The sequence below is a fragment of the Beta vulgaris genome, chromosome 1 (assembly GCF_026745355.1).
Source record: "Beta vulgaris subsp. vulgaris cultivar EL10 chromosome 1, EL10.2, whole genome shotgun sequence".
Classification (NCBI taxonomy): Eukaryota; Viridiplantae; Streptophyta; class Magnoliopsida; order Caryophyllales; family Amaranthaceae; genus Beta; species Beta vulgaris.
Genome location: NC_079202.1, coordinates 2,520,414 through 2,530,933, shown reverse-complemented (window position 1 = coordinate 2,530,933; position 10,520 = coordinate 2,520,414).

The window sequence follows — 10,520 nt, the reverse complement described above, 5'->3', positions numbered from 1 at the left end:
AATAAACAACTTTACCACATAAAATCACATTTCAAAAGATCTACCTACATAATGTATCTTGATCTTGTACAAAGAGTATACTAGTATCTTCACTTATTCTTATGCTTGAACTTTCTCATAACCAACCAATAAGTAACTTATCACATGAACTTAATCATGAATTTAAACATGAATTACTTATCATGAGTATAATATTTTTGAGTATGAGATTTCGAAATGCTAGTATAAATAAAGCTCTTCAAATGAAACTTTTACAAAAGCTAATTTCGAACCCAAATAATCTTTGAGTCCAGATTGTCGATAAAAAACATGTTAAATATCAAGATATTGTGAAAGTCAAGACTCATGTTTTAGCTTCGTGGCAATGGAAAAAACTTGTGTCCGTTAGATCATAATTTGCAAAAGGTCTTAGATGGATTGTTGGGGATGGGTCTCAAATTGACTTTTGGGAGGATAATTGGGTTTTTCCTTACTCTATCAATAAAATTATTAGCCCCCTTCTAGTCTTTCTACCCATAAAGTCCAGGATGTGATTTTAAATGGTACAAGTTGCAACACTCAGTTGTTGAGTTCTTTTCTTCCTAATTCTATTGTGAACAGTATCAAAGCAGTTTATATTCCAAATTATTCGACTTCGGATAAAAGTATTTGGGGTCTTACAAAGGATGAGACTTTTTCCGTTAAATCGGAATCCCATTTGTTGCAAGGTAGTGGCCTTAAAGATAAAGTGGATTTTAATTGGATTCGGAACATTAATGTTCCTCCAAAAGTCAACTTCTTCCTTTGGAAAATCTTTAATAACTATCTTCCTACCAAGGATAGACTTGAAAGAAGCCATATTTTTACTCCCCAGTAATGTGTTTTGTGTGATATGAATATAGAAACGCTTTCCCATCTTTTCATCCATTGCGATTATACTACAAATTCCTTTAATATTCTTCAATCGATGGATTCCTAGCCAACTTTTCCCAGTCCCCCTTTGGATTTGTTTTCTAGAAATATCATTATAATGGTTAAAGATTCTCTAGGTCTGGAAGGCACTGCCAAGCTAGCTATTTTTTGGTGGTTTATTTGGTTCACTAGGGAACGCGATTGGTTTCTAAGATCACTTCCCGCTCTAGGCCTTTTATTGGTTAGTCCAGGTAAAGCCCCTAAACGGCGTATTTTTTTGAAACGAGGCCCTCGGTAACGCGACATAAAGAATCAATATGTGTTTAGAGACATCCTCTATATTGCCTTTGCTACGGCTAGTCGTATTACTAATTTCCTTCGGTATTGGAATGGTGCTCAAGATATGGAAAGGAAACTTCTTCTTCCCTCCAATTTTATTTCTAGGCCCTCTTCCTTTAGTTCTTCGCCCAAGATAACTTCTTGGTCTCCCCCCCCCCCCGGACAGTGATTGCGAATTTTGATGGTTCCAAGAGAAATGATGGTACTATGGCAATTGGCTTTGTCATTCGCGATCATTTGGGTGAGGTGATTTGTGCGGGTGCTCATTCTATCAACCCTGAGCTCTCGATCCTCCAAGTTAAGGCTTGGGTAGCCAGGGAGGCAATTCGTTGTGGTAGAAGTCTTAATCTGAATAAAGGTATTGTTGAAGGAGATAATAGTGAAGTTATAAGCCATGTCTAATACTAATAAGGTTTGTTGGTGTATTGACTCTATTTTTTCTGATGTATGTAAAGAGGTTGCGGAATTTTCGGAGATCTACTTTCGACATATTGGCCGAGATGGCAATAGAGCAGCGGATTTTATGGCAGCAAAGGGTCATCATTATAACTCCCCCATCCTTTTCTTTCCTCCTTATGATATTGATTTTTTCCTCTTGGTCCGAAAGGACATTTTAGGTTGACCTCCACGGTAGGAGGTTGGCCTAGTTTTTCTTTCCTTGGTAAAAAAAAAAGTGTAGTCATAATTATAGTACAAATGAAGTATATAATAAAATAGTAAATTTTAAAATTAACGCACATATCGCGTGCATATAAGACTAATGATGTCTAAATCAAACACATATCATGCAGCATCTAACAATATTAATGTTTGAAGGTACTTTTGGCTAGAAAGTTATCAGATTTTCGAATTACAATTTCAAAGGATAGGTTTGGATACAATCATATTTCAGTTCACAATCTTATATCCAAAATCCACTTTTCTCTAGTCGGTTTTAAACCGGTTTCAAGTAAAGTAAATTTTGGACAGGTATGTATAATTGTATAGTCATTGGCAAATGCACTTGCATTTGATGATTGAGTGACTTTCAAAGTTGCATGCTCACATACATGAGTTGCTTACAGTTGTAAACTTGTATAATAGATCAACGTCAAAGAAAGAATTCTCCTATGCTTGTAGCTGATAAGGCGGGGTCATGATTTGGTAGAAGTGGTTGACATAGTTCAAAATAGTCGCACATTTGCAATCTTGTTATGAAGTCAACTTTAAAAGGTTTTAGTCCTTAATGTTAGGCTGACTAAATTTCTTTTGGTACTTTTTGTTTTGTTTTTAGGAATAAAGAAAGGGATGATATCATTAAGGAAAAATTGACATGAATAATCTCAACTTTCACGAGTCTTCTAAAAATAATCTCAATTTTGAATTATTTTAGAATAATTCCAACTTTCTCAAAATAATCCGAACTATTAATTTTCTATATATTATAGACCTAAAACGGATTAGCATATGCAAGAAAAGTGATACTTTGGTTTATTTTGAGAAGATTCCCTCAAAGTGAGGATTATTCTAGAATAATCTAAAGTTGGGATTATTTTGAGAAACAGCTGAAAGTTGGGATTATTCCTGTCAATTTTTCCTACCATTAATTATAAAACATAAAAAGTTTACAGATAACCTATAAAAAGACTTGAAAAATAATACAAGTATTATAAACTCTAGACATATTAGCTCCATTGAAGAACTGCTCCGATATCCTGTAATTAGATGTCTTTATAACATCCACCTCATCAGAGATCCATTTTGAGTCTTGGGATTGGTCATACATGACTGCTTTTCGAGATCAGCACCCCTAGACCGACGCTCCACCAGTTCCACAAATCTACAAGACGAACCTACCAAATATGTGTCCATTGAACTAGACACAGCAAACACACCCAAAACTAATACTAATAAACCAATCAAGAAGGGGGTACTAACATATCCCATAAAGAGGACTGAAACCATCACAAAGTTGGGACTTGTTGAAAAAAACAAAATACAAACAAAAACCTAACCGACAGACGGCGACGAAGCGTGGTTTTCCTCATTAAAACCACCACCCCGTGGCCCATAATGGCAAACTGCAGCGGCGGCTTCGCGGTTACCCTTTGCTACGCCTCAAACTTAGGCTACTAAAAACCGAAAAATAGCAGGAAACGGGGAAGGGGAGGGGCTCGATGGCCACCGAGAGGAGCGCGGTGGCTCGGGCGGCGGTCGAGCCCCCTAGCTTTGACCGACAAATGGCGGCGAAGCGTGGTTTTCCTCATTAGAACCACCACCCCTGGCCCACAACGGCAAACTGCAGCGGCGGCTTCGCGGCTACCCTTTGTTGCGCCTCGAACTTAGGCTACTAAAAATCGAAAAATAATAGGAAATGGGGAAGGGGAGGGCTCGATGGCCACCGAGAGGAGCGCGGTGGCTCGGGCAATGGTCGAGCCCCCTAGATTTGACCGATAAATGGCGGCGAAGCATGGTTTCCCTCATTAAAACCACCACCCCTGACCCACAACGGCAAACTGCAGCGGCGACTTCGCGGCTACCCTTTGCTGCGCCTCCAACTTAGGCTACTAAAAACCGAAAAACAGCAGGAAATGGGGAAGGGGAGGGGGTCGATGGCAACCGAGAGGAGCGCGATGGCTCAGGCGGCGGTCGAACCCCCTAGCTTTGCTCTAGGACGCTAGGGTTTTCTCTCGAAAATTTTCGCTCTTCTTTTAGAGAGAGAGAGAGTTGTTAGGTATGAGATTAACTTAGCGTTTGTATGCTAAAAGAAAATGATTTAATTTATTTTGTACCCTTTTATGTTCAGAGTCGTGGAAATCATTTTCTATGATGATTCATATTAGTTAACACTAAATCATTTTTTAACGGGAATACTAAATCACTTTAGAATTGAGGTTTTGTTGTACCATTTTATGATTAATTAAAGTGGGTCGATAGTTATTACTACTTTTTTTGGCAACAAGTATAAAGAAGAAAAAGAACAAACTAACTCGTGCATTCTAACAAGTCATCTCACGGGTCGACACATTAAACCTAGAACATATTCTACAAGACACCACACTAATAGTAAGCTTCTTAAGGGGGGGGGGTCACATCTAAAGGAATTGACGCAACTAACTTGCACTTACAACCAATACAAGGGCGACAAGACTTTGAAGCTACATACTGAAAGCCCCTCGACCTTGGTTTGCCTGGATACAAACCTTTGAGTGATCTCGAACAAACATTGACCAAAGCCTTTCATATGTTAGACCTCACAATCGTAAGTGCTCTCATCCTTGCTTCTCTAGCTGTTTTTATTTTTGCAGACACCACTTGGATCATTGATGATTCATGGCCCTTGCTCGTTACTCCTGCATGTGGCTCTTTTGTAGAACCTACCTTATGTTGGGTTGTTTCATGGACTGCATTTTCTTGCATCTCTACATCCTTCTGCTGAAGACCTGACTGATTAATGAAGTTGGTGACAATCTCCATTAGAGTCACCATTTTTGAGAAGAAATTCCTAAACTTAAACCTTTTTTAATATCATTCTCAAGGTTCATTTTTCATCTTTCCTTATACAAAAAGCTTTTGATTTTTCCTCAAGTTTCATGCATACCTCCCTGATTTCTAGGTTCAATTTGGGTTGCCATCAATAAATCCCAATATGCTCACTCTCTTTTTCCCAGTTTTATTACAGCCGTCGCCCTTCGAAACAACGCTTTAACACTATTCGGATTGAAATCTAAGACGATTGTGCAAATTCGACCTACATGCTCAAACTCATTTTTTTCTACTAAAACAAGCAGCAGAGTTAAAGAGAATACAAATAGCCAATTCAAAACATTCAATTATTTCCTTTTCCTCAACAAATTGACATCGAGCAAGTATATATGATCCCTGCATAGCCATACTTCTCTAGGGCATCATCAATCTTCCTTTGTTTAATAAATAGATTAGTACCTTCATCCTTTAACTCTTTTGCAACATTGAGAACGCCCCTTGAATTTCTTGAATTTCTAGAATTTGAAATTAACTCAATCAAGCATTCATCTTCCTCCATTAGATCCTCTTCCTCAGTAAGGAGCCGATTGATCTCCCCCTTAAGACACTTATAACCCTCCAAGGAAAACATCATAAAGACCCAATACAACTCAATCCTAGATAATACTAGAACCCATTAAACAGAGCTTAACTCGAAGCTTACACTTTATTGAACACAATTCAGTAGAAGCCCACTCTAAACAGGTGATAAATTAACCTCACAATTGAAGCGAAGATATAGAAAAAAAAAACAAAGCTAAAATTTATTTATCGCTGATAAGGGCCTCGTCGGAGCCCATGCAGTAGAGAAGTCCCTCGGAGGAACGCTTGTCGACGACCAGGGAACTGAGATGGCTGTCGGTGGGCTACAAATCACTCAAACTATCGCCTCCAGAAGCTTCATAGAGAGAGGTCGTTAGTTATTACTACAGGCTTTGTTTGGTAGGAAGGATTTGGATGGAAAAGAAAGGAACGAAAAGGTAAAAACAAGCTGTCTTATGTTTGGTAAAAGAAAATAAGAGAGGTTTGATTGGAACGCATAGGAAGTGGAAGGAAAAAAATAGTCTTAAATCGTTGCTTTTCTTTCCTCCCAAAATCAAAGGAATTTGATAGGAAAGAAAGTTAACAAGCTTTTACTCAGGTTTTTTTTTTATTTCCTTCCTTTCCTTTCCTTTACTAATGACAACCAAACATATAATTTCTCTCAAATCCATTAATTATACCAAACATTGGAAACTACAACTATCTTCTTTTCTCTTCTTTTTCTTTCTTTTCCTTTCTTTTCCCTTCCTTCACTAAAAAAATACCAAACAAAGTGTTAATATTGATATTAATGACACTCTAATAGTATATGGAAAACATATAGAGCATTTTTTTTGCTTCGATTGTACCATGTCAGGATTGATAGGTGGTATATCCCACCAATCACATTTCTTCACATTGTCAACTACTAATGTGTTTGTATATAAATAGGGAATAAATTATGAAAATTATAAATCTGAAATTTGGCTCCTTTATCTTAAAATTAAAAAATGTAATTAACTTGCCATATGTTTCAAATCCATATATGTATACCACCAGCCAATATTGACATGGTACAATAGAAGTAGAAAAAAGTTTTGTGTAATAAACAATAGTATATTTGTATATGAGAATGAATGATGAGAACCACTTTTAATTATCTTTAATTTAGTAAAAAAACAAAACAAAAAAAACAAGCCAACTATTGTACAATAGTGACTATCAAATTATATTGCCTTATCTAGAGTCCATTATAACTAGGTGTGAGCAAAATTGGATATCCGAGCTTGCTTAAGGAGCGGGTCGGGATTGAGATTTTGGTTCTAACTAAATATCTAATTTCACCAGGTCAAAAATTAGATTATCAAAATCCAATTCTAGTAATAAGAGTTTTTTTTCTAGTCAAACTAGCCCACTTTTACTATTTTGATAAACTTTGACAGGTTGCTTGAAATAAAGAGAATGCCATGGTTGATTAAATGAAGTTAACATTAAAGAAAAAAAGGGTGGGACAATGAAAGTAATTGCTATGATAATTCAAATGTTGCATTCCAGAAAAACAATTAGCATGTGGTAAAAATTGAAAGAAGGATATAAAGGAAAATTACAAAGTCATAAGAAATCAATCAAGGTTACATATTGTTACTACCGTTTTCTGATGCCTAGTAATATTTATTGTGGTACATTAAATCAAACCTTAAAAAGTTTATTTGCTTTAACATAAGGGTCTAACATAAATATAAAGCCCAGTAAGTGAGGTCAACAGAGGTCAAGATCAGCAAAGGGAGACCACTAAGACTACCAAGAGATGAAAGTCAAGGACAGTAAAGAACGATCAATCAGTGGGTAATCATAAGACAATTCATCATGAAGAAGAACATGCACTATAGGGTGACAGGTATTCAACGCCAGAAAGCAGATGAGGTTTGAATCAAATATGATTCAAAATATTTTCCCTTCTTAACATGCATGGAAGTTATACGTTATGTTTCTCTATACATAGAGAAACTATCATCAAGCAAAGGGACGAACAATCCATCAAAAAATACATTTCTTAATTCCTTAGCGTAACTTAGCTTTAGCATAGCCATTCCCCTTCCGGGGTTATAGTTTAGTACTGTAGATTTAGCTTTGGCATCTAAGCATGTTCTGGCGCCATTAGACAAGATCTCCAATACTCTGATTGAAGCAAGGAACCATGGAGGTAACAACCTTCCTGTTTGCCCTTTAGTTGTCCAACCCGATCTATCCCTTGTGTGTTGTAAAACCCGTCTCTAAGTTTGTGGCATGTATGAGAATTTTATGCTTTATTAAAAAAGTTTAATTATTGTTTGCTCTATTTTTATTGCTTTTCGCCTGAAAATAATTAATTGTAGTTTGATCATTAATAAAATTGCAACAGAGTACGTTAGCAAGGTTTTATCCAATTAAAATCGATAACCCCCAAAGATTATATCTCCCAAGGTATTCAATATTAAACTATTGGGTGTCCATTGACTTGTTTACAAGACCACCGAACTAATTCTGCACCAACACATATAGATTTAATCTTTAATTGTGCCATATACGGCACAAGCAATACTCATATTGGGTACTCCTTGTCCGTGATTTCATCTGTGTTCTATATCCAAATCTTACGAGTAGACAACGGATGCGAGGGTAAACTATTCTTCCAAAAGGGAAGAATAATGCAATAGTAAAGAGGAAACTTAATTATTTGCAGTTGAATAAATTTTCAAGTCAATACTATATATAGTTAATTTGGGGTTAATGGCTTGTGAAATATTATATGTATTAGTATTAAGTTAAAATGTCATTTAGGGTTTATATAAAGGGGTCGTGTATTATTTCAAAAGCAAGATGTTTTTTTTGGTACATGAAGAAATTAAGATATTCTTCTTTCAAAGAAGAATTCTAACTAATTCAGAAGAACAAATTTATGTAACGAAAAATCAGTTGATATATCCACGTCAACTGAGTCAAAGAGCTATTGTGACCTTTTTTTTATATATATAGAAGATAATCTACCCGATTAGCTTCCCAGCCAATATATATATGCTTAATAGTGTAGAATCAAACTTCTGAATCTGCTGCCGAATGTCACCGATAAGGGTTTGGATGGTATAAGGGCAAGCATAGTTCCCTTGTAGAACTCTTATAACCACTTGGTCATCACCTTATTAGATCTTAAATGCTGATGAATGACAAGAATAAGTCCATTGCTTAACCCCCAGACTTCAGCAACCAGAGCTAAGGTTTAGCCAAAACGATAAGTTTGTGCAGCCACAAGAAGGCCAACGGTGTTATGAATGGCCACAACGGTAACGGTTGGGAGCAGCCAATAACTGAACCACCAAAGTTTAGCTTAAAACTGCTAGAAGGAGGAGGTTACCAACTTACTATAATGGAAGTAGAGGACCTTAAGCATAAAGTGAAGAGATAGTAAAGGAATAATCCATCATAGTTCCAAATACAGATGACAGGCTCTGTAGTATATACAATTCAAATTAAGCATATTACTCTCAAAGACAATTGAATTGCGTTCCTTCCAAATACTCCACGAATTGTAATAGAATAATTGTTAGGCCTAAGGATAAGGACGGAGACACGTTAGGCATTATGCAGGGTCTTTAGGCACTATATGACGAATTTTGGCTCGTATAGAATTAGATTCCAATATTGACAAATGGGAGGGCGAAGTAAAAAGTAAGTGAGTAAGAGTCTCACTATCACATTTTCAAGGAGTCAGAGAGTGTTATTAGTGATTTGACGATGAGCTAAATATAATATAAATGGAAGACCATTATACAAACATTGCCATAGACAAATTTGGACTTTAGGGGCAATATTAATTTTTCACATCCAATTAAAAGACCAAGGAATACTGTTAGAAAGAGTAATTCCATGAGCTAGTAAGCACCTAACAAGGAATATCTGGGGTGAAATAGCTAGGGATAAGGATTCTCAAGATTAGGTAGACAATATGGGATGTGACTAATCATTAAGGAGAGAAACATTCTATTGTCTTGATGGCAGGATGGTAGTACTAACAATGAGATCCAAAGTAGCAATAGACATCATTTGAAGATCTAAAATATAAATAAGGCTTCGATTGGTACACCAATCATCAATCCTAAATAGAAAGTTGTACCAGATCTAATTTTCCAATAGATTTGTTTTCTTAGTAGCTCTCAAGATCAAAGGATGGACTTCTAAATATAGGAGTCAAATGGCTTTACTTTGTACTAACCAAAAGAAGTTTTCCAAAGATATTTTTGGCGCATAAGAGTTGCCCAAAGAGAGTGTTGGGAGAAGATTCGCCAACCCATTTAGCTAAGTTTGATTCATGAACGTGAACTATTTTCCGAAAAATCAACCTACCATATTTTTTAGGGCGGCAAATTTTTGACCACGCAATTAAGGAAATTCCAGGAGCGCCAGAAAAACTTTCGATTGATATTATCTATTGTAGAACATATTTTCTTGGAAACCTGAGTCGTTGCCATAAGATAGGTTGGGGAAGATTCTAGATAATTTTGAATAAGAATTGATGTCAAAAGCAAAATGTTTATGAATTAAGATATGCTTCATGTGTCGAGACTTTATAGCTAAACTTTTGAGAGAATTCTTATTAAAATTCCTAACAGATAGACCTAAACAAAACGTTTTGGATGGATCGGGTTCACAATAATTTATTGTGCATCCGATCTAACTTTATCTTTCAAAAACTGACTATATAAAAGGTGATTATATTAAAAATCTGGCTACATCAAACGAAAAATGACTACTCTCTCCGATCTTTATTCGTTTACCTGTGTAAAAAGAAATAGAGTTTTAAGAGAACAATGTTGTGGGACATAAAAAGAAAGATAAATTATTATTTTATATTAAAGTTGAATGTATGTGCGATGGAAAATTAGTGGTCCCATTCCAAAAATAAAAACAAAAGGAATGGGTAAAGTAATAAGGGACACGCCAAAAAGGAATATGGGTAAACTAGAGGTAATCATGGGATGGGCCGCGTCTAAGAAAAATTGCCCATCGGTCGGGCCGAGGCAAATTTTGGGCCAAAATTTTATGCCCAAAGCCCGTTATTTCGGGTCAAAATGAGCGAACTTTTCGGGCCAAAATCAGGTCGGGTCAAAAATAGACTAAAAAGATATTTTTGGTTTGCCCAAAGCAAAAAAAATCGGCTGGGTCCAACTGCGGGCCAAAAAATCTTCCCAAAACCCGTAAAAAAATCGGACCGGGCGGGGCTAGGTTGA